The 25883-nt window shown below is 44.8% G+C and overlaps 1 protein-coding gene across 1 annotated transcript in view; it reads right to left on the bottom strand.

Annotated features, from left to right (window-relative positions):
* Positions 1-12496, bottom strand: part of C9H1orf21 (chromosome 9 C1orf21 homolog) — a 232921-nt gene extending 220425 nt beyond the window's left edge. Inside the window, exon 1 of the mRNA XM_003482739.3 lies at positions 12072-12496. The gene's annotated coding sequence lies outside the window, so the exon portion shown is untranslated. The remainder of the gene's footprint in view (positions 1-12071) is intronic.

Below are 25883 nucleotides of genomic sequence, written 5' to 3'. Positions count from 1 at the left end.
TACATTTAAAAAAGGTCATACTCACAGAAAAAAGACAAATGATAAATTGTCCAAAATATTAGGGTTAAGATAATATCCCTAGATATATAACATCTCTAATACATAAAAAGCCTTAGAAAATAAAGAGGAAAAAGACCTAAGATCCTATAACAATAGACCAAAAAATATGAAAAGACAGTTCACAGAAAAGGAAATGCACATGTCCCCATAACATATGAAAAGGAACTCAAGCTAGCTCATAATAAAAGAGATGCAAATTAAAACTATGTTAGAATATCATTTCTCACCATTTCAATGGCAAAGACCCAAAGGTGGTAAGAAGGCACTCACATTACCTGCTGGTGGGAATGCAAAATCCTATAGTACCCACAGAAGGGACTCTGGCAATATTTAACAAAACTGCAAATCTATTTATCCTTTGACCCAGCAATCCCACATCTAGGAATCTATCTAAAGATAAACTGGCAAGAATTTGTACATAAATATTCACAAGGCTATTCACTGCAGTACTGTTCATTCAGCTGTCCATTTTGTTAAGGAAAAATAAAGTTTCCATTCAGCCTTTATGTTTGATTTACAGATAAACTCCCATCGCCAAAACCAAATCTTTCCTACTACAATGTCAGAACAAAAGACTGTAAGTAATTATATATCCACATAAATAAAGTTTGGTATATGTACACAATGGAGTCTCTGCAGTTGTAAAACACATAGAGAAGTGTTTACATATGGCTCCAGAGTGAGCTCTGAAAAATACCGTTGGGGGGGGGCATAATTAGAGGATGCTACCTTTTTTCTAAGAGGGGAAAAAAACCCAGAGAGATGTTTGCTTACATTAAATAGAAACCATATGCATATATGTATATGTACATATGTCGTACATAAACCACATATAAACAAAAACATATCAAACACATACATACATATATCCATATCTCAGTAGCTAAATATACATACATATGTGGTTTTTTTCTTTGTCTATTTGAACAGACCTAGAAACAATGACCAGCCCACAGGCAATGAGAACTCACTAATGCCCAAACTGTGGTCTCTAAATACCATTTACCAATAAAAAGATCTGGGGCAGAAAAAGTGCTAAATAAGCCTGAAATATCTTGTTAGGCTGGAAAGTAAGGACATCATCAAAGACCATTACAGTCAAGTCAAAAGGATTCAGAAGCCAATTTAGAGTCTCCCCATAGGTCAAAGGCAATTTGAACTTCAAAAAAAATAACTGCAAAGGACTGCAACACATAAACTGTGTTAAAATTCTTAAGTTCACAATAATACTTAAAAAAAAAAAAAAAAAAAAACTTAAGGAGTTCCCGTCGTGGCACAGTGGAAATGAATCCACCTAGGAACCATGAGGTTGTGGGTTCGAGCCCTGGCCTTGATCACTGGGTTAAGGATCCAGCGTTGCCGTGAGCTGTGGTGTAGGTCACAGACTCGGGCTCGGATCCAAGTTGCTGTGGCTCTGGTGTAGGCCAGCGGCTACAGCTCCGATTCGACCCCTAGCCTGGGAACCTCCATGTGCCGCAAGTGTGGCCCTAAAAAGACAAAAAAAAAAAAAAAAAAACCAACAAAAAATTTTAACACTGTAAATCAACTATACCTCAATAAAAAAATAAATTTAATAAAAAATTCATTGTTAGAAAATCAACTCATAACTCTGAAGATTATTGAAAATGGAGTAAAACTGAGCATTAATTTTCTGGAGTTCCCATTGTGGTGCAGCAGAAATGAATGTGACCAGTACTCATGAAGATGAAGGTTTGGTCCCTGGCCTCGCTCAGTGGGTCAGGGATCCAGCATTGCCATGAGCAGTGGTGTGGGCTGCAGACATGGCTCAGATCCCTAGTTGCTATGGCAGTGGTGTAGGCTGGCAGCTACAGCTGCAATTAGACCCCTAGCCTGGGAACTTCCATGTGTTGCAGGAGAGGGCCTAAAAAGCAAAAAAAAAAGAAAAAATTCCTATATAAACTATACCCTGAGGTAACCATTTAATTGATGTGGTCAATTTCTTATTGATGGCAACGCTCCAGCTAAAAAATGCAAAAGAGATGTCAGAATATTTTCACTTTACGACTGTTACTGAAATAATATATCTAAGCAATGACTTTCCATGGTTTTTTGAAGGGCCTGGGGAAGCTTGAACGGCAAGATCAAACCGACCATACCTAAATCTGAAAATGAAGCAACAAGAAGGCATGTGTGTCTCCGGATGTGATGTAATAGGAAGAACGTAACACTTTTTTTGAGGTATTCTTGCCAAACTACCTGCTCAAGCTTCCAGGCTCAAATGACAGGAAAAAAAGGACACCCAAGAACATAGTAAAGAACCCTTTAAGAACACTTTGAGAAAGATACACTCGGTAAACTCAAAATGCAGGGAACCCTATAGGACAAAGCCTTGTTTCCTTAACAATTGAAGTGCTAGGCAAGAAAAAGAAGAGGGGAAGATGGGGAAAGGAAGCCTATAAAGAAAGACAGATGAATCTCTCAAGTGTGAAAACTGCCTGGATTCTGAAGGAAACAATCATTAAAAATATTTATGAGCCCACCAGAAAAATTCAATTACTGACTAGATTTTTTTTTTTTTTTTTTTTGGTCTTTTCTAGGGCCGCACCCTTGGCATATGGAGGTTCCCAGGCTAGGTGTTTAACCGGCCACAGCCACAGCCACAGCCACAGCCACACCAGATCCGAACCACATCTGCGACCCACACCACAGCTCATGGCAACGCTGGATCCCTAACCCAGTGAGCAAGGCCAGGGACCGAACCTGCAACTTCATGTTCCCTAGTACTAACTAGATATTTGATATTAAGGAATTAGTGTTATTTTTTAGGAATGACATTGTGGTTATGTTAAAAAAAAAAAACAGCCATTATCATTTAGAAATATAATCTAGTATATACAGACAAGAGGACATAATGTCTGTGATTTGTTTCAAAAAGAACCAGTAGGTGAGGGGAAGGGAACAGGTGCGTGGTGGGAAGAGGAAGGGAAATGCAGAAGAGAGAACCGCCCAGGAGTTGGGAATTAAAAGCCTGACTTGAGAGTCAGACAGCCCGCACTCCAGACTCAGCACGGCCACTTGCCGGCCACAGGACCTTGATCGAGGTCCCAGAGGCCCTGACAGAGGCTCAGTTCTTCCTTATCTAAAAGTAGTAGTAATAGTCACAGGTTCTTCAGAAGGTTCTTCAGAAGGTTGTTGCAAGCATTCAAGAGGACCATGTATGCCATGTACTCAGCACAGCACCCGGGCACAGAGAAAACTCAATACAAGCACAGCACCCGGGAGAAAGCACTCAATACAAGTTAGTTTTTTTATTGCTATTGTCAGTTATTACCATTGGTGCTCAAGATCATGAAGCTTGAGTTAGGAGGTCATGAAAATGGGATAAAATTTGCTGAATCCTAAGCCCACACCCTTTCCAACACATTATGATGCAGCCCCCACCTCTAACCAGGGTCCCCCAGTGGAGCCGGAGGACAAATAACCATCTGCTCTGCAACAAGAGTATTTATACCACAACCTTCAACGACACTGCCACTCGGCTGGCTTTTGCATCTAGCCGCCCTTTGTGACCATGATATGATGTCACTTAAGGTTCCATACTGTGGATGGCTCATCACCTGGTGGAATATTAAACACTCGAGTGTTTTAACCCCTTTATAAATTACCATGCACAGTCATAAATTCACAATGATTAAAATACTGTGCTATTTCACCATCTTCCCAAAACATGGTTCCAAACTTTTACTACACTGGCATAAATTATATATGGCAAACCTCAGAATCTCAACATATAAAACCAACAAAGTTATAAAAACATCAGACTCTGGGAGTGCCCATCGTGGTTCAGTGGTTAATGAACCTGACCAGCAGCCATAAGGATGCAGGTTTGATCCCTGGCCTTGCTCAGTGCACCAAGGATCTGGCATTGCTATGAGTTGGGGTGTAGGTCGCAGACATGGCTCAGATCCTGTGTTGCTGTGGCTGTGGCGTAGACAAGCGAATACAGCTCCACAGGGGGAAAAAAAAAAAAGAAGAAGAAAAAGAAAAAAAAAACCCATCAAACTCTGCATGCAGCATGAATATAATAATATTATAATGCTAAGACCTGTATCCTGATATCTCCCATAAGGTAAACATTTCCACTTCTAATACAGTAACAGAATTACGAAATTTGAGAAAACCCCTTCAATACGATTTTACTTCTTCATGTGACAATTCTAAGCACATTCCAGTTCTTGGTCTGTCCTTTCTTCCTGACACCACCTCCTGGTTCTCCTGGCTCTCTGAGAGTCTGCACTTTTCAGGCTCCTTCACTCTCCTGTCCGTCCACAGCCCGTAAAGGTTGGTGTTCCCTGAAATGCGTGGTTAGTGCTCTCCCTCTATTTACTTCCCCTGACAAATTTCATACAAAACCATGTGACTTCAAATACCACATATTCCAAAATTCTCATGCATTCATTCAACAAACCCATGCTGAGCCCCCTAGTGTGTGGTAGGTATCTAGGGACACTCTCTGGTCCCCTCTAGACTTTTACTTACTCTCACAAAGGAACCATCTATCATGCAAATTATGTCTCTCCTCTATTGACAATCTTTCAATGCCTCTCACTGCTTCTATGTCGGGCAATAAGTCCAAACTCCTCACCAGTGAGGCCTTGCAGAGTTCCCAGGCTCGTTTCCCACTGTGCACCACCAGATGCAGAAAAGCCAGCCACACTGACCCACATCCACGTGTCTCCACAACATCGTGTGTCCTCCACCTGGAGGGCCCTACTCCATCTTCCATCTAACCCCAAGTCCCTTTGTCCCCAAATGCCAGTCTATGAATTAGTCCGAATCCACAGAAAATGAGGAGAAATGATTAGCAAACCCACATTGGTCCCCTAATATTTTTAGAAATGCAAAACAATACCCTTGTGTAGCTTTCAAGTGTCATCCCAAATACCCCCTTCTCTGTGAAGCCTTCTATGACTTCTCCATGTTGGGGGAATCTTAAAATTTATTATTCAAACTGGGAAGACTTCTGAGGGCAAAGGGGGTGCATTAATACTATGTTGAACAACAGGAACAGACCAGGACTGTCCCAGGGAAACCAGGACGCCTGCTCAGCCTACACTGAGACAGAGTTGGCTGCCTTCTCCCCTCAACTCCCAGGGCACATGACCACTTCCCACCTACCACGTGCTTGCGTGTCAATTCCCACGCTCCTCCGAGAAGTCTACAAAAGGCAGGGCCAGGGTTTCTATCTGTATCTCCTGCATCTCGCCAGTGCCAGGCACGGAGATGACACAAAGTATCATCCACAAAAGTAAATGTTTAATACATTATCTAAGTGAGCAAGACAGATTAGATGCTTTAACCTTGGCCAGCAAAAGAATTTAAAAATTCCCATTATCTTTTCTCATCCCTGAGAAACTCCACTTCCTCATTTGGTTAAAGAGTTTTACATGGGAGCAAGGTCTTCACAGGGAAAAATTCTAAGCCTCACCTCAGACCAATGAGTAGCTGTCAATCAACCCACAGGTACCGATTCAGCACGTGATACTCGTAAAGCCCATTAGGCATGCTAGAAGTGATAATTCAGTAGGGCAACAAGAAATACATAAATGAAGAGCAAAACTAATAATGCAATAAAATAAATAAACATCAAATAAGTGTTGTAAGAGTTCATGGAAGCCAAGGGAGAAAGCACTCTGATGGTCAGAGAAGAAGCTCCCTGGAGAAGAGAACAGACCTGAGACTGAGAAAAGGCTTGGACCTCAAGAGAAGCAGCAGAACGGAGGCGAGCCCCAGGCAGGGCGGGCCTGGGTGTCGGGGCGGTCACTAAGCATAAGCAGAACATTTGTTTTGGGAGCTGTACCTAGACTGTCCTGGATTCCTGGCACAGACACCAGAACATCTGAATTTTCAGTAAATATTAAGCAACTTAAGGAGGTTCCTGGATTCTCACCTCCTTCATCAACATGGTAACAGTATCCACCTGAATCACAGAAGGAGCTGTATGTTGCTTATTCCTTTATAACCCTTTAATTGTAAGAACTGTTACAAAATTATCTAGGAAAATTGCTTCGGGCAGAACTTTCAGACAGAATTGCTGAAGCCACCCCTTGGCGTGTACCAGTTATCTGTGTCTTTGAAAAGTTCTCCTCAAACCTCGGCTTGGCAGCCTGCAGCATCTCCTAGTCTACATCTGGCCTTTCACTCCTCCCATGAAAGAAAGCTTAGGGTTAATACGGGGGTTCCCCTGTCAATAACCATGTGCAGATCTCCTTGTCAACTCTGGGGGTTCAGGGAGAAGCTTCTAGGAGCGCTTGTGATAATACACACTGCAGCTCTTACTTAGATTGCTGAGTGGGTCTCACCTACTCCACTAGCATTTGTGATGAGGGGTGTGAAAAATGTCCCCACATTTCAGCAAAGACTAGCAACCTCTCATTGGCCTTCCCTCCCCTACTCAGGCGGGAAAATCATAAGTCACCAAGCAAGGTGGAAAGAAAGCGTCCTAAAAAGATGGCTTAACAATGAACTGAAATGACTGCGATATTCACTGCACTGAAATAAAACACAGACCCATCAAAGAAAGGGAATTCTTATTTAAAAACCATTCTCCCTTCTCCGCTTTAAAGCACTTTCTTCCAAAAGCCCTGGAGCACTCAGAATATTGCATAACTACAGTTGCCTCTACTTTTGAAGGACAGTTTAGAAAACGACCAATTCAAGTTCGTATGCAAGGAATCAATAGGATGTGTTTTCTCAGTAGCAGTCCTCAGTTTAATACTTTTTCTCCCACTGACCCTACTGATAGGGCCAACATAGGTTATAAATTTATAAAGGAAAGCAACAATGTTAGGTCTTGGCTAAAGAATCCTTGCCTGGCATAAACGTGTCTAGTGAGCTTGTAAAATTTTCATGGAGAGCCATTAAACCACAGCAAATGAGAAAAAATTTGGTTTGAGTTACAGTAATATTAATTTAACCAATATTCATTTAACTAACATTTATTTCAGCAAAAAAGTAAGGTAATAAGGATGAAATGAAACCATCCTACTTCTGTGATTTATAGGTAGATTTTGGTGTACAGTAAATCCTTTTGAAGGTGCCATTATAAAAACCTCTGAGATGCTTTTCAAGGTTTGTTGCCCAAATCTTTAAAAATCATAATCACCGAGATATTCTTTATCTATTATCCACCATAGGACCTAAGAGCTAAGTCCAATAAAGAAGCAAAGTGCTTTAGCTCTTACTAAATGGCCCAAGAGCCTTTAAAAGTCAAAAATACTGTGGAATCAAAAGTGAAGACAAAGGCAGAAAGATCCCCAAACTTGGGAATGTTCTAACTCCACTTTTGTACAAGGTACAAAGCATGCAGCTTCAGCTCATGACTGCTGTAAACATCGGTGCAACAGGCAGAAGCAGGCATGTGCGGGAAGATCTGAAGGCTTGATGGAGAGAAGTGGGTGGAAGTAATAAGGGAGGTGTGGGGGCCAAAGGAGGACGAGGCACAGGGGCCCTGAGGACAGAAGGGAGAAGTGGCTGGGAGTAGAAAGTCTACACTTGCGTGGAGAGGTGGGAGGAGTCAGAAAGAAAAGTGGGTCTGGACACAAGGTTAAAATACTGGAAAAGATCATTTGGACACACAACCCAAATCTTGCAGGCAAAAGTAAGGTGGTGGGAAAAGCAGCAGGTCGGCCTGCAATAAAAACCTAGGGGACAGGAGTTCCCATCATGGCTCAGCGGTTAGCGAACCTGACTAGCATCTATGAGGCTGCGGGTTCAATCCCTGGCCTGGCTCAGTGGGCTAAGGATCCAGCGTTGCTGTGAGCTGTGGTGTAGGTCGCAGACGCGGCTCGGATCCTGAGTTGCTATGGCTTTGGTGTAGGCCGGCGGTTACAGCTCTGATTGGAACCCTAGCCTGGGATCCTCCATATGCTGTGGGTGTGGCCTCCCCCCAAAAAAAGACAAAAAAAAAATATGTAGGACAGAAAACCATGGAAAAACTGCAGCAAGGATAGGGAAGTGACAGGGACATTTGGCAAAGGAGCAAGGTAAAAGGCAGCCCAAAGAGAGCGAACAGATGTAGAGGCAGAGCCACAGACTGAAAGCTGGCAGGCTGAGTGTGCTCGGGGCATGAGACAGGTCTCAACTCTCCTTGTTGTGAGTGATCTTAGAGGGAACAGCAGTGAAGGCCCATTCCGGCTTCCTTGGGAAAATCCAGTAAACCAAGAGGTGGGGTTCCCTGAGCTTCCCCAGGCCCTCTCCCTGACTACTCAACGCAGGATCATTCTGGGGGAGATCCCAGCATGGACAACCCGGAGTGCTGAGGACACAGGACAATGTCAAATAAGACAAGGGTACACGAAAGAACTCTGAAAACCATAAAGCACCTTATAAAAATGTGAATCTCTCAGACAAAAAAAAAAAAAAGACAAAGACCAGAGTCACAATCTGGAGTGAAGAATATTTGTCAAGTACAGATATATATATACATCCCAAATCAAGATGCCCCTAACTAGACATTCTAGTAACTTGAGAAGACATATCGGTTGGTATGTTAACTTTCCTGTCCAACACTTTTCGGCACTGAAAAACTCTACCTAAGGCATAATAGGGAGCTCCTGGTAAACTATCCTACTGATCTATGAAAATGGACATCTGAATCTAATGTATTTCCAAGGAGGTTTCTGACACAATGCAGATCTTAACTAATTAGGTGAATTCCATTCAATGCAATCACTCATTGAATGACTTCCAAGTGCACCACCACCAGCCACCATCAGGGCTGCAGAGATGAGCTGCCTCCCAGTAGCTCGGGGTCAGTTAATCTCAGTTTCCATTTCAGACTGGGGAAGCTGCATCTTCTCTTGCAAGTATAGAGAGAAAGCAATCTTGACATTATGTGACTAGCCTACAATCTAGGAAATACATTTTTCAGGAACACACTGAATAGGAAAAAAAAAAAAAAAAGGAACTTCTTAATACCCAGCCCCTGGAGACACTGCTGTGTTCATTTCTATGTTCATTCTAGCCCAGGTTACATCTAACCACTCCTGTCCTGATTGCATAACCACAGCATGTCAAGTTGTTTCTTGCTGCAACTCTAACTTGTAAAATTCAACTTCAGACCTGAGATAGTCAAGCTAAACAACTGCCTGCTTTAAAAACATGTATGTATGTAATTTACATGTCACTTCAGATAAGCTCATGAATTATGATCTCTTAAAGCCAGAACCATCACCAATTTTAAGACACGGTTTCAATGAAGCAGTTCTCCCTGCATGCAGGCCCTTCTTCTCAGTTGTCTAAGAAGTTTATGTTGATTTTTTGCAATCTGTTCTTCATGTTTTAATGAGAACCTAGTTACTCACAACTTTAACTTCTCCTAAGATCTGGGACTTCTAAAATTCTAAGGAAGGAACATAAGACGGCCCAAAAGGCACTTGTCCCTGCCTTGCAGGGCTCCATGCTGCATTGCTAAATTCACATGAAGCTGAAAACTATCATGCTTGGGGCCCTCTGCGAATGTTCTTCTGCACTCTCCTGTTCTAAGGGGAGGCACCATCACTCTTCCTCTCCAACTGGGGCATCTCATTCTCTGACAGAAGTTAGCCAGTAGAAGGCAGCCACTAGGAGTCTGCAGCAAGCCACTCAGGATGTAGCAGGCAAGGCTTGCCTGGTCCAAAATCCAGCACAGCACCAAGGCACCATCAACCTGGAAATGCCTCTCACAATGGGTCACGCCACCTTCCTCCTGGGCAGAGTTTCTGCATCACAGCAAATACTGCCAATTACTGGACAAGGTTTGATTTCAACCCTGTGATTCCTCAAGAAACTCAAACACTTCAGACAGGGGCCTATTAATTCCCAGAAATCCGACAGAGCAGGACAATAAAGTGAAGTCAGGGACCCGATGGCAAAAGGGTAACTTACTAGCCAAGAAAACAAAATCATCAGCTCGACCAGGGAAACTGAGTCAGTGCTGAGGAGGGATGCTGGAATCCCAGGGCTGTTCTAGGATGAACTTGTCACACTGGATAGAAGATCTCCCTACCAACCAAAATTTCCCATTTTTCTTGGGAAAAATGCCCAGATGCAGATAAAGTTGACAGAAGAAGCACCCTACTCCTTCACAAGCATCTGCTCATCCAAGGGCTGAGTTTGCTTGTCATTGTTGCTTTTCCTAGTAGCCTTTCAGAGCCGGTTCTCCGAACCCAGTGTGCACAACAGGAAACACAAGGGAGGTTACATTTTGATGCCACATTTCTGATCCCTGAAGTGCTAGTCCTAGTGTGGGTTTAATGCAGATGTGAATATATTCAGTTGTCCTATCACTAGCACTTCCTACTTTACAAGCAGAAAAACAAAAACAAACAGATGATCAAGCCTAAATTAATTTCCATGTCTGATCAATTGCATTTCCAAAGCAGCAACACAGAACATGTTCTATTGATCCTAAAATCCAGCTACAGAAATATGAAAAAAGGACGAGAACCTCCAAATGGAGCATCTTGGACTTAAAAACTCTTCAGAAACATCACCTTTTCCCCTCAAGAAAGTTAAAGCAGCCCAAGCCCTACCCACAATTTTTTTCTACCCAGGTATACCCCAATTCTACTAAGGGAAAGGTTATTCTCATTAGGCAGAAGGTGAGCCCAGCCCCTGGAGTAGGGAAGGGCTCATAACATCAGACTGTGTGTAATGAACATGTCACTTCCCCAAACAGCCCATACTGTTTCCTAAAAGAAAAAAAAAAAAAAAAAAAAATTAAAAGTGCTACATAGAATTCATGGTGTGTCAGCCCAGCTCCCAAAGTCTGAGTCAGAGCATATGTGTCTTTACCGAGGTTCTGTGTGACCAGGGTGTATCACTTTCAGACTTGCTCCAATAGCTGAACTTTAGGGCTTGTCTTCCAGCCACGTAGAACACAAGCGCTATCTATTTTAAAACAATTTTCCTACCCCGCATGCGATGGAAGATACCTCATACATAGGTCGTCAACTTCCTACTGGAAACCAAACACTTCGATCTCAAATTGTGCTTGTCATCCCCCAGGATTAATGAGTTGTTGTTGTGTATATATTTTTATCTCTGACCGTGCAACTCTTGGAGCAAAGAAAGCCACCTCAATTTCCACCATCGTGCCTGATCCAATTCAGAGCTTTAGAAGAGGGATGAATGGGAAATGAGAGCCTCTAAACCCAGGGGCTTCTCTCACACAAACGGTAGGAGCTGGGGGGGGGGGGGAATCCCTCGGAGGAGGTGGGGGGCAGGGTGGAAGATGGGGAAGGACATCGAGCAGAAGACCAGAGGCAGCTGCGGCGGCCGCACTCCGAGAACTGCCTGCAGAGGGGAGTGAAATCTTTCCCTTGTACAATAACGAAGCACCCTCTGGCTGCCTCGCATGGGCACGAATAATAAATACATCGAGATGGGCAAACAGCTGCACGGAAACAAGCCACCCCAAAAAGGTCAAAACTTCAAAAATCCCAGGGATCACAGCACCCACACAAACACATCAATCTGTCGGAGCGGGAGAAGAGACTTGGAGATTTAGCAAAGGATTCTAAATTTTGTGTTTTCTTCCAAGCTCTGGCTTGCAAAGTACGGCGGCTACAGGCAAAGCTCGAGAGGAGCAGGAAAGGCTGAGGGCGGCGGGGGTGCGGGTGGCAAGGGAGGGGTGTCGAACCCCAGCCACCCAGGCCTCAATGTGACCAAAGTCGTCAGCAGCCCCAACCGCATCCCAGTCCCTCCGCCCCGGCCAGCAGACGCCCCCTCCAGCTCCCCGCACCCCAGCTTCCGTCCCCTGCAGCCCCGCCGGCCCCGCAGCGGCGGCGGTAGCCCCAGCAGCCCCAGCAGCCCCGGCCCCAGCCGCCCCAGCCGCCCCAGCCCGGGCCGCGGGCCGGCAGCGCCAAGACCGCGGCTCGCATCCCCGCCGCGCGGCAGGCACCCCGCAGGCCTCCCTCCCAGCCCACCCGGGCGCGCCGGGGAGCGGAGCCCGGGCGGGCTGCGCCGCCAACTCCCGCCGCCCCGGGCTGGCGGGGGCTCACGCTTACCTTGGGCGCTCGCGGGGGGGCTGAAGGTGGCAAGCCTCCCGCCCCCCGCCCGGGTGCTCCTCGCCTGTTTTCTTCCTCCCTCCTCCTCCTCTTCCTCCTCCTCCCCACAGTCAGACGGGGTCTCCCCCTCCTCCCAGCTGCCGGGAGTAAGAGCCTAAGCCCCCGAAGCCCGGCCCGCGTGCGTGCGTGCGTGCGGGAGGCGGCGGCGCGCGGCCAGCTCGCCAGTAACTGAGCGCGGCGCGCGGCTCCCAACTCAAGTGTGAAAGAAGCGGCGGCCGCAGCGGCCGCGGCACGGAACGTCCCCCCGGGAGTGGGCAGGGAGCGAGCTGGAGCCGGCGGGCTGCGAGCAGGGGAGGGGACCGGGACGGAGGGAGGGAGGGAGGGAGGGAGGGAAGGAGGGGACCTCCTCGCCCAGTCACTCACTCGAGGGGCGGGAGCAGCCGGCCACGCCCCCACCGCTGGCCCCTCCCCGCGCCCGGCTCCCGCGCGGGTCCAGCTCCCCGCCTCGCCCCCGGGAGGGGCCTGCCCTGCCGAGGCCGTGAGGGCGCCCCGCACCCTGGAGCAAGAGACTGGGCGAGGGGGGTGCCAGGGCTGCAGAAAAGGAAAGAGGACGAGCACGGGCGTGTGTGTCTGTCTCCGTTTGTGTGTATGTGTGTGTGTGTGCGCGCGCGCGCGCGCATCCAGCACCGGCCGGCCAGCGGGAAGGGAGACCCCGGCGGGAAAGCTGCGTCCTGAGTCTGGCACCCGGGCAGTGGCGTGGGAGCCGCGGGGCCGCTCGGAGGCCCGGACGGCCCAGTTCTGCGAGAAACCCCAGCCAGCCCTTGGGCCCAGCCGCGGGGCTGCGCCTGCTGGAAGCCGAAGAAGGGAAGGCCGGGCATCCTCGGCTCGCCGCGCGGCCCCTCCCCTTGCTGGACCGGCGGGCGCTCCCAGGCGGCCCCGGCCCCGACACCAAACCGCCTTCCTCCTGCCCTGGAGCCGCAGCGCCTGCAACGTGAATGGAGCGTTGGCTCCTGGGCAGAAGCGGCACTGGGGAGGGTAAGGAGCCAGCCGCGACCCCTCCCGAGACTTAGCGCCCTACAGCCCCTTTGGCCCCTCCCGGCCTCTTGGGACTAAAGGGCGGAGGCCGAGCCTGCGTGGCGTGTGAGATGATTGGGGATTCAGAAAGATCGCCGCCCACACTTCACCTGCTTGGTGTTTTGTGTATGTGGACACTCACAAGAGGTCAACCAATGTCTCACCCTTTGGGAGAAGGGATTTTTCTCCCTTTTCTGGTCCTATCGGGTGTGTTTCGTGTGCTCACCGAATTGATCTTTCAACATTGATAGCGATTGGATGCCTTTTGTGTGGCTTCCTCGCGCTTGGCTGCTCCTGTATTGCCCCAGACACGTGAGGAATGCCAGGCCTCCCGAGTGAGGACACCCAAGAAAACAATAGGGGCAAAAGATCCTCCCAAACCGAATTACTTCTCACTTTGGGCCCAGATATGTTGGAAAATGGGGAAGGACACATCAGAGCTGTGACAGTGATGACACACTTAATTGAAAAGCAAATTAATAATTTAGTTTAATGAAATGAGTTAATAACCCATCTACAATGGCTAGGAAGTCAGCCTTCTTGAGAGAAAAAAAAAAAAAAAAAAGGTTTTCCAGCGCTCTCACTTTTTTTGATTTGAAAGGCTGGTATTACACTGTTTTTGAAACTCACCTGTATTGCATTTTTTAAATTATCCATGTTCTAGTTGATTTTTCTCTGTGGATCCAGAACTCTTTGTAGTCTAGCCCCTTGAAGAGGGATGGTTAAAAAGGGATGGTAGGCTAATTAGGATTCCAGGCAGGCACTGCCAGCCACCATGTCTGTTACCTTAGGCGACTTGTTTCATTTCTTTCAGCCTTCCTCCCTTCCCTCATCTGTAAAATGGGATTGATGACACCAGTCTATCTCATAGACTTGTGAAAATAAAATGAGGTGGCAATGCATATAAAACACTTGGCATACTGCCCGACATGTAGCAAGAACTCAATAAATATGAGTTGTTATTTTAGATAAATAGTCTAATCTCAGATTTGGTAGACTTTTTTTTCTCTTTGCATCCCTTCTTCAAGTTGGGAGTGAAAATCCATCTGCAGCCTTTCTCCAAATGTAGTCAACCCTTCTCTGGAGTTTTTAGACCATGTCTGAAAATTTCTCCTATGATAAACTGAAAGAAGTATGCAACTAAGGTGTGTGTTTATTTACATAGAATTCTATATAAAAAGGTCCTTGAGGCTAATAAGATTTTGTCTTTCCCGACTTCTTCCCTCATCCCCATAGACCAGTGTTGTAAATTTATCCCTTCAAAGCTCAGAACAGTGACCCGCAGAGTTGATTTTTCGAGGGCCAAGACAGTGTGGTCCTCTGAACTGATAACCTTAGAAGGAGCAGAATGTCACAGAGCAAGCACTTCATACACGTGTAAGCTTAAAAAATCCATACTATGAACTTTTAAAGCAAGTTTTTAATTATTCCATAAAATACATAGTCATCGTGGAAAATTTAGAAATTCCAGAAACTCAGCCAAGTAGGAAGAAAATAAAAATCACCATAATCCTACCCTCCAGAGAAAAGTACTCCATAGGTGCTTCAAGTACATCCATTTTCCCTTCATTTATTTCACTATTCTTCAATCAGCACATGTTCAAGTACCTAGTTAGGAAGGAGACAACCTCCCAGAGCTGAGAACAGGCTGTGTGTGCTGTAGTGTTAATTGTCTCTAGTCCTTAGACACAACCTTTTATATGGTAAGAGTCTCAGGAGGGTCGACAAAAAGTTCATGAAAGGACTCCCATAATTAAACTATAGTACTGCCCAGAAACAAACCAGGTTCTGTAGGGCTTTATTCATTCACTTCGAAGTCTGGAGCCACCTTCCAGAGAGGGGAAAAAGTGAAAAAAACCCCTTCGTAGAGCTCATGTAAATCAGCTGCCATGGAACTTAGGCCCCTTCACTTCTCAGTAAACCCTCTTCGGTACTGGGATTTCCGTGGAAATCAACTGCTCTGATAAACATTGTTTGAATGTAAGACGCATCCCTCATTTCACCTGCGGTCCCTGGGGCCCCTCTCCTTTCTCTAAATCTGGTCACATGGGCGAGGAGGTTCCCATCTTACCCTTCCTGGCACGGGGCCACAGGAGGGCAGTGGGACGATGGGGACTTGGGTGAAGGCTGCCGAAGAAAGGGTAGGAAGAGCACAGTGGGAAGGAAGGGGGCAGACAGGACCCAGCTCTGAGGGGCTAGAGAAGCTCGGGTGTGTACCGTAACCCACACAGGAGGAGCTGCCCGCAAATTGGTTTGGTCAGCACAAGCTAAATCCACTAGCCATTTAAAAACAGGATACTATCTCTTGCTACTCATAACGATTAAGGTGACTCTAAGCACACGTATATTAAAAACATGAAAAACATGATTCCCCATCACAAGTAATAACACCATCGCTCTGCCCTTCTCCTGAGTTCCAGATCTTCAAACACTCTAAACATAATTTTTGTGCTTCCAAACAAACTTTAAAATATTTTGTTCGAGTTCTGTGAAAAATGTCCTTGGTAATTTGATAGGGATTGCATTGAATCTGTATTTTGCCTTAGGTAGTATAGTCATTTTGATAATATTAACTCTTCCAATCCACAAGCATGGTATATCTTTCCATCTATTTTAAAAGATATCTTTTTTGCTCAGAAAGGTTGTGTTCACCTTCAAAGGTGCTACTCTCATCATTGATTTTCTTTTACTCTAAAGCTTTAAATATCCACTTATAAATATCTGCAATAGAACCATTTATAATGTGTGAGTTTGATTTTTTTTTTTTTAGGGCTGCACCCATGGCACATGGAAGTTCCCAGGCTAAGGGTCCAATCAGAGCTTCAGCTGCCAGCCTACCCCACAGTCACAGCAATGCAGGATCCAAGCCAAATCTGCAACCTACGCCACAGCTTGGGGCAATGCCAGACCCTTAACCCACTGAATGAGGTCAGGAATTGAATCTGCATCCTCATAAATACTAGTCAGGTTCTTAACCCCCTGAGGCACAACAGGAACTCCTGAATTTTTTGCTTCTTCAGTTTCTTTTAAGTAGAATGTTATGGACTGGAATGTTTGTCTCCCCAAATTCATAGGTTGAAGTTTTAAGCCCCTATGCTGATGGTGCTAGGAGGAGGTAGGCCTTCAGGAGAAGAGGGTGGGGTCCTTATGATGAGATTAGTGCCCTAATAAGAAGACACTCGAGAGCTTTCCTCCGCTCCACCTCTCCCCACTCAGAACACAAGCAAGCTGGGAAAAGAGCCCTTACCAAGAAGCTGACCATGCCGGCACTTTGATCTCGGATTTCTGGCCTCTAGAACTGTGAAAAATCAACCTATGTTAAGTCACCCAGCATGTGTATTTTGTTATAGCAGCCCAAGCTGACAAAAACCTATAGGTTCCCTTTACCGCTGCTTGTAAAAATGAAACCAAGGAAAGTACATGTTGCTTGAAAACAAAGATAGTGAAAGCTGCACACGGCTGCCTCCTATAACTTCTCATGTGAATCCAAATGAATTCATTTTATGTGATTTATTTTTATTTTTATTTAATTAATTAATTTGTTTTTTTGTCTTTTTGCCTTTTCTAGGCCCACTCCCAAGGCACATGGAGGTTTCCAGGCTAGGGGGTGGAATCGGAGCTACAGCCCCTGGCCTACACCACAGCCACAGCAATGCCAGATCTGTGTCTGCAACCTACACCACAGCCCACGGCAACGCCGGATCCTTGACCCACTGAACAAGGTCAGGGATCGAACCTGCAACCCCATGGTTCCCAGTCGGGTTCGCCAACCACTGCGCCACGACGGGAACTCCTGATTTATTTTTAAAAAGCTTCTGATCAGGTTAATTTTTCTGAATAATCAAGTCAAAAGTAGCTTTGGCAGGATTATTCAGAAGCAAGAGATCCTAAAATAAGTACTGTGCTGAAATGTGTTTTCTTCCTAATTGCTCCACGCAATAACGGCTACCACTGATTGTCGGCTGCTGTGTGGTAAGCTTGCCATTAGGTCATAGGTCAATGGACGTGAACTCACTTCATCTTCCCAGCAATGCAATCAGATAGATATTTATATTATTATCATTCCCATGCAGATGTGGGAATGGAAGCACGGAGGGATGAATAACCAGCATCAGGCCAAGACTGATTCTTGCCAGTCAGATGCCAGAGCCCACACTCTCAACTGTTGGAAATACATTTTCTCTTCAACGTCTCCCACTTTTCTATCCCAGTCTAACTCCTTTGAGTTACTAAACTTTTTGGAGGATCCACTGTTGCAGAAATTTTACAGCCTTACAGTATTGGGGTCTTTAGGGTGGCATCAAGATCAGTAGCTATTGGAGTTCCCATTGTGGCCCAGTGGAAACACATCTGACTAGCATCCATGAGGACGCAGGTTCGATCCCTGGCCTTGCTCAGTGGGTTAAAGATCTGGTATTGCCATGAGCTGTGGTGTAGGTTGCAGACACAGATCTGGCATTGCTGTGGCTGTGGTGTACGCCAGCGGCTACAGCTGCAATTCGACCTCTAGCCTGGGACCCTCCATACGCCGCGGGTGAGGCCCTAAAAAGCCAAAAAAAAAAAAAAAAGGTAGCCATTGATTTAAGCCTACATGGTTTTGTGTGTGTGTGTGTGTGTGTGTGTGTGTTTAAATCTTCCTGGGGATACCATGCCTACACATACGGTACATACACAGATAATGCTTCCAGTAAGCAAATGGATTGAGGGTTGTTTATGTATTTTGTTTATAATGGTTAATTCTAGTGACACCACACAGCTCCTTCTGAGTGGCTGGGGCCACATCTGAGCAGGGACACTGCTAATAACTTGGTAACGGTTCTAATTGGTCTCTCAATGACATGTGAATTACTCTGAGTAACCCGCTTTTGTAGACTGGAAAATCACTAGGCTCTCACATCTACTTCTTCTCTGCCTTAGGTTTCTCCTTAGGGTATGTATTTTCTTTAACTCATTTTCAAAAGTTGGGTCAATAGAAGATGAAAACATGGAAGAAAGTCGCTTGGAGCAAGAAGTGTCAGGAATCCATAATCAAGGAGTGGGACTCAGCATAGGAAAGGGAGGGGCATGGAGCAGAGGGAAGGGAACTGCAGGTGCCCAGGAGGGGTCGGCTAAACCCCTAGGCTGTCTGCTTCCTCTCCCTTAGGTTTCATGGCCTTGTCTAGATATTGGAAGTTAGCTTTCCAGTGGGGGGGGGGGGGGGCTTTCCCACACAACAGCTCTACCACCGTTGATGTAACGGATGCATCCCCAGCCGTGGAAGTCATTGGTTCTTCCTGGTATCTGCCTTGGGTCTTATCTCACTTCCAGCTTATATGTGCTGACAGTAGTGTTGTTTCACGTGTTGGCCTGTCTCTTCAATCGGCTGTGAGCTCTGTGAGGACTAAAGACCTCGCTGTTCCCATGGCGCGTGGGGACTCCATGCAGCCTTAGAGCTAAGGGTTGCTGTTTCATTATGTGGGCTCCACTTAGGGATGATGGAGAACAAAGATCGACATCCAGAAACCTCAGCAACTGTGATATAGCTAAAGGATTGTGGCTAAGGTGGAAAAGGAAAGTGTGTGTGTGTGTGTGTGTGTGTGTGTGTGTGTGTGTGCGCGTGCGTGCGCAAGAGGGAAAAAAACAAAACAAAACAACAGAAACATTTTTATCACCTCTATCTCAACTTTACCTCTTTGAAAACCCCCTCTCCTTCCCCTACTGCCTTTCAGAAAGTGAAACACTATTGAGAAGATAAACATAAAAAGGTGCAGCTTCTTTTGCTATAATAAAGCAAGCACTCCTGAACTAGCTAAGTCATTACCTCCCTTTACAGTTCAAAAGCTGTACGGGTTCTGATGTAGTGGACTGATGTCAGATATAACCGTTGAGAATAAAATTTTTAGAAGCTAATGGAAAGGATTGCTGCCATCGAGACATACACAGCCTGTTGTTTTCAAGACCTTATTCTTAAAGGGGAGGATGGAATTGGAAAATTCCAAAACAAGTGCTTCATGTGGTTTGGAGGTATTAGCCTCTATCAAGCAGTGTTCTAACCTCTTCATGTTTTAACTGATTTAAGCCACCCCCACCCACCCCATAATGCTATGAAAAAAATATTATGAGTATCTCCATTTTCTAGATGGGAACTCTGAGGAACAGCAAAGTTAAATAAAAAGGCCAACACCAAGGTTACCCCAGCTAGTAAATGACAGAGTTGGGATTTGTTCTTGGACCTGGTGCTTAGACTACACCAACCATGGTGGTGGCCGCCACCAGGCACAGAAAGGAACAATTTTATCTTCTGGAACATGCTGTACGGTAGGTAGCCTCGGTATACTTTTTTTCCCTTATTCTCTGGAGTGGTGTTTATCATCACTGTGAGGGGCCAGAACAAGAAAAAATGGATTAGCACTGTTGGACCATGACACCTGCTGGCAAATCAGAAGCTTCCGGTGGGTGCTTCTAGCCAGAAGATTATTGATGGACATAGCTTACAGAGCAATGGTGGCTAGAAAGCTAGAAACACAATGACATTTTCATGTCTCAGCACTCAGTTTAGTTAAAACAGTCCTTGGTCTAAAATAACTCTGTCAATGAACAGCTTTGGCTTATTCAGAATGCTGAATATAAGGTAAGCATAAGTGTGAACATTTTAAATGTTTACACCATTTCGAAATGGTGTCTTTATTCATTTCCCTCTTTCCTCCTTACTTAGTTCTGCAACCCCAGTCAGGCCTAGTCCCTCTCTGCGGGACTCTTTCAGTCATTTTGACTTCTGGTCTCTGATTGAACACTATCCTTGCTGTTGTCGGGGTCCTTTGTCTAAAGCGCAGATCTGTTTGGCTTCCATGCCTCCAGCTGTTTGATGACTCCAGGATGAATTCTCATCTTCTCCATCACCACACAAAACCTTCCATAATCTGGCCTCTGATTACCTTTTCGGACAGATTCCCAGTTCCAGTCGCTAACTGGACAGATGACGGCCCCGCCACCTGGCTGATTTGCTGTTTTCCATCCATGTCTTGCCATCTTCTACCCCCGTGCCCTTGCACACACTGTTCCTCTGTAGAGACCACTCAGATCCCTACCCATTTCAGGAGCTTGCCTGTCGGCTGATGCCGGTTTTCAAGACTTCGTGACCACTGAGCCTCAGGATCTTCAACCACAGCAGGGGGACCATACTGTGTCTGCGGAGAGCGAGAAATAGAGGCCTGGCATGTGACACACTGAGAGCAGATATGGATGCTTTGGAAATGGCTATCATGTGATCACTTGTTCTTTGTGGCCTGGCTTAGATGGCATTTGTTCCGAGAAGCTTTCCAAAGTTCCCTTTGTCAGAAGTGAGCTCTTCTTCCTCCATCTCCTATCAAAGTTATGCGGGTTTTTTCAAGCCTTTAAGATTTGGTTTCTTGGTTATAGTAGTTGATCACTTCTGACTAATACATGGCAAAGACGTATTTTGCAAATTTTACAACTCAGTCATGTTTCGTATATTTACAGGACTGTGCCACTGTCACCACTCTGTAAAACTGGAACATTTTCATCACCTCAAAGACTAGGAGGGTTCCAATTTCTCCACATCTTCACAGACACTTGTTTTTGCCTGTTTTTTGTTTTGTTTTGTTTCTTTGTTTGGGGGTTTTTTTTCGTTTTTTTTTTTTTTGTTTTTTTGGTTTTTTTTGGTTTTTTGGGTTTTTTTTTTTTTTTTTGGTTCTAGCTGTCCTAGAGGGCGTGCAGTGGTATGTCACCACGGTTTTGATTTGCAATTCCTTAATGACTAATCATGTTGAACATCTCTTCCTGTGATCTCTTGAAGTTTGCTTATAGTTTTATGCTGGCAGTTGCTGTGGCCAGCATTTGGTGACACATTACATTTCTCCTTACCCTTTTCTCAAAGCTGTGTAAACCATGGGGCTCGAAATGTATTTAATGAATGAGTTATTTATTCTTGATATCACCCAGTAGTATCCTGATGTGAACTGAGTATGGCGAGAAGAAAAAGAACAAAGAAAGTATGGAGAAAAGAATAGAGGAAAAAAAAAATCAAAGAATATAATGCCTATTATTCTGAGAGTATCCAGATTATATGCTGAATAATGCTTTACAGCTATTACAGATGTCCTGATATTTCTACCAGATGATCTGCTTTCACTGCATTTTTTTTCTTTGATTACTTGGGCAGATTCAATGAGGAGGTATTATGTAAAAATTAAGACCTTTTGGTTTCAAAATAGAAAAGAATCAACTGGAAAACATAATTTTCAACTCATGAAGATGATTGAGCACAAGAACTTAACTCCTTCATGCTCCTTCAAAGGAATTTTTTAAAATAGGACGGAATCTGTAACCATCTGAGAAACTCTATTAAGAAGCTACCACATTCCAGAAAATCTAAAAAATATTTGTTGGATACTTTCTTTACATGAAGCCAACTCATTTGGAAGAAAAGAAAGGCAACCCTCAATTCACTACAGGCAAAAGCCAGACCTGAGGAAGTAGAGGAAGGAGTTGGTGGAATCTCACAGTTACCCATGCAGAGAGGCTGGAGCTAGAGTTGCCAGGGAGGCATGAATCCTCCCTACAAACCTCCCAGACATGTACTCAGCAAAGTGCAGGGTCAGATCCCACGGCAGTGCTCAGTCCCAGTTGCTCAGGGAGGCTGCTGGAGAGAGAGAGCCTCCTCCCCCACGCAGTGGTGGGCTGTGCCCCAACCCGCCACGTCAGCCGCTCAGTAGAGGGCTCCCACTCACCACAGCCACCTGCCTTAAGGAAGATCCGGGTTTGGGTTTCATGCCAACTTCATCAGGCTACTGGTGTGATTGATGTAAACTGATCCCTTCCTCCAGCCCTGAAGAGTGCGGTGGTGTTTGAGTTCAGATGGGTTAATGGTGAGGAATAGAGGTTTAACCATATTAGCTTGAGTCGGAGGGACCAGGAAGAATGACTCTAAGACTCTCTAAAGAATCATAGGAGGCAGAGCCTTTCTGGAAGTTCAGCTGGAACCCTATAAAGACCAGGACTAATGGACACCATTGTAAGGAACCAGAGCAGTAACCAGCACTGATGGGTTCCTTATTGCTCCCACCTGTCTGTCCCACTGCAAAGAACTGTAATGCCTCCTAGGAGTTCTCATTACAGGGGAAAACCTTTTTTTTTTTCTTTGTTTTTTGTTATCTATGTAAGATGATGGATGTTCACTAAATTTATTGAGGAAATCATTTCACAATATATGTAAGTCAAGTCATTACACGGTACACCTTAAACAGTGTTATGTCTTGATAAAATGGGGGGAAAAGAATCAAAATACCAGTGAAGGAGTATGATATTAGTATTGGTGATATATCAAATAAACTCTAATACATATATACATCAGTCACACATTTAAATATTTTCTTAGCAGCGGCAATTTGCTTTGCAAAACACACATAGCAATTCTCGGTGGTTGAGATCCACTGTATTCAGCAAAAGAGAGAGGCTGGTATATTTCCCAAAGTAGAAGAATGTATAGGCCACATTCTTTGATGGAAATGCAATAAAACAAGAAATGAATCCAAAAGAGATTTTCAAAACTCATAAAACATTTAAAAATACTATCATGTGTAACAAAGATGAACATTCAAAGAAATGGGAAAGGAGAGATTATGCTATAAATAGTGCTGAAACAAACTGGTAACACCTTGCAAAATGACAAAATTAGATTCCTACCTTGAAAAATATATAAAAATAAATCCCAGACGGCTGGCCTTTTGAAACGTGAAAAGTAAAGCCACTTTTATTTTTTAGTAAAAAAAATAAATAAATCATAGGTAAAATTTTATATAATCTTGAAATAGGCAAGTCTTATCTAAGAAGAAATCATACATAAAAAGATTGCTATTTTCAAGTGCATTAAAAACTGTACATCAGGGAGTTCCCGTCGTGGCGCAGTGGTTAACGAATCCGACTAGGAACCATGAGGTTGCGGGTTCGGTCCCTGCCCTTGCTTAGTGGGTTAACGATCTGGCGTTGCCGTAAGCTGTGGTGTAGGTTGCAGACGCGGCTCGGATCCTGCGTTGCTGTGGCTCTGGCGTAGGCCGGTGGCTACAGCTCCGATTAGACCCCTAGCCTAGGAACCTCCATATGCCGCGGGAGCGGCCCAAGAAATAGCAACAACAACAACAGCAGCAAAAGACAAAAAGACAAAAACAAACAAACAAAAAAAAAACCAACCAAACAAACAAAAAAACTGTACATCAGAAACCATCATTAACAAAATTAAAAAGTAAATGACACACTGAAGTAATATTTGCAATATATTTGATAGATAAATGTTTAGGTCATTAATATATAAAGAGTCCAATAAAGCTATAATAAGATACAATATGACCGAAAATTAGTCAAGGACATGAAGAAAGAATTCACCAAAGAGTGACTGTAAATTTTTTTTGCTTTTTAGGAACTGCCCCCATGGCATATGGATGTTCCCAGGCTAGGGGTCTAATTGGAGCTATCAGAGCTGTAGCTGCTGGTCTACAGCCTACACCACAGCAATACCAGATCTGAGCCACATCTGCGACATACAACACAGCTCATGGCAACGCCAGATCCTTAACCCACTGAGCAAGGCCAAGGGTCGAACCCGAATCCTCATGGATACTAGTCAGATTTGTTTTCACTGAGCCAAGGTGGGAACTCCAAGAGACTATAAATTATTAATAAAATAAATAAAAAGTTCAATTTTACTAGTGTTTAAAGAAAAAAAATGAAAAATATTATGCCAGGAGTTCCTGTTGTGGCTCAGTAGAAATGAATCCGACTAGGAACCATGAGGTTTCGGGTTCCATCCCTGGCCTCGCTCAGTGGGTTAAGGATCCAGTGGCTCTGTGAGCTATGGTGTAGGTCCCAGACTCAGCTCAGATCCTTCGTTGCTGTGGCTGTGGCGCAGGCTGTTGGCTGGCAGGTGTAGCTCCAATTAGACTCCTAGCCTGGGAACCTCCATATGCCTTGAATATGCCCTAAAAAGAAAAAAAGATGCCATTTCCTCCCTAATTGGCAAAGATTTTGTTAGAATGTTGTCTGTAGAGTTAAGGCAGGTTTAGGGAAAAAGGTATTCTTATTCACTGCTGATAAGGTATTTGATCAATGTATATCAAAAGCATTAGAAGGCTGTATGCCCTTTGCCTTAGCAATTACTAGTCTTCCACTAATTTATCATAAGGAAATATGCAGGGATATATGCTGATATATACCATGCTAAGGAGTTTCTCATGATGAGGGGAAATGTTTATAATGTATTATAAAACATACTATCAAATTATATGTTAGCAAGATCATAAAAAAGAGATACACATGTGTTTGAAAAATGTTAACAGCAATTTCTGTGGTGGACTTTGGGGTGATTGCTTTTTAAAAATACATATTCCCCATTTTTTCAAAGAGCACATTTTACTTTCACAGTTAGAGAAAAGGGCTATTGAAAATGGAGCCTACGCCTTTAAGACTCTTTCCCTGGAAACAATGTAAGAAGTACAGCTATTGGGACTGAAAGTGACCTTTTAAGATTTTTAGTGCAACACCCCCTCCCCCCATTCTGCTCACTGTATGCTCATTCAGCACTTCCGCTTATATTGTAATTAATGTATTTTGAGCTTGCTTTTTACCTTAGGTACCTATATGTATTCATTTATCTAGAATTTGCAGAGGAGTCTCATGCAAATACAAGACCCAGGCAGAGAGGAAAAGACAGTGCCGTCTAAGGAGGAGGGAAAGGCTGACTATTTTAAGTCTTTGCTCTCTAGCGGGGAATATTTTGGCTGTGCTTTTTCTAGGTTGACCAACAGCCTATGAGACACCCTCTAACGGGAGATGACTTTGGTGGCAGCCCTGAGAATGCACTTGCAGACCTCCAACTAGAGAGAAGGCAGCTGACCAAGGGTCCCAGCTGACACCCTCTGAAACCCAAGGCGCGGTTTGTGCAGAGGTCGTACTTCCCAGTGGCTGTGCCCAGCGGGTGGCCGAGTGCAGCAGGAGTACTGGCAGAACTATCTTGGGAGACACAGGACTCCTTGGACTTTGTCCCCAGGCCTCAGGCTCTGGGGAATCTTCCTCTACTCAGCAGGCAGCCTAGAACCCTCCCTCCCTCTCTGCTGCACTGCTGCTCACACTCGCCCTCCCAGCCTTTTCTCCATTTCTCGCCCCTTTTTTCCTCACACAAGCATTTTCCCTAATAAAATTCTTGCATATGTAATCCCATCTTGGCATCTGCTTTCTCAGAGGACCCAAGCAAACATAGCTTCCCAGCAGTTTTGAAATCCTAAATCTTGTTGCCTGCCCCCAAATTTAATGTCAGCAATTACTTCAGATTTAAAATGTGTTTGAGTCAGTGTTTGTTTGTGGAATACGCATGTTTGTGACTAGAACTCTCCACTGTTATTGAGCTCCTTTGAAGGCAGATGAAATGCAGGGACAAGCTAATTAGCATTAGTAAGAGCATTAACCAAACCAATTTTTTTTTTCATCTGCCATTTTGCTTTTTTTGCTGGGGGGCGAGGAGTGGTGTCACATACTCTCCAAAGCTTGGGTTAGCTTGTTTCAGAAATATTAAAATCAGGTGGTTTCAGACTATGGTTTCTCAGACTCTCGCTGCGTGTGCAAGATGCGTATGGCTGCATCTTTCTTTAACATTCCCGTCAAAACAAACATAGCTAGATGGGGCACGACACCTCTAAAGGTTTGGCATCACCGTTGCTAATTGAAGGCATGGAGCAGAAAAGGCTTAGG

Source organism: Sus scrofa, chromosome 9, assembly GCF_000003025.6.
Source record: "Sus scrofa isolate TJ Tabasco breed Duroc chromosome 9, Sscrofa11.1, whole genome shotgun sequence".
In the NCBI taxonomy this organism is placed as follows: Eukaryota; Metazoa; Chordata; class Mammalia; order Artiodactyla; family Suidae; genus Sus; species Sus scrofa.
Note: the sequence above shows the minus strand (reverse complement) of the source record. Positions and strands in the feature narration are given on the sequence as shown.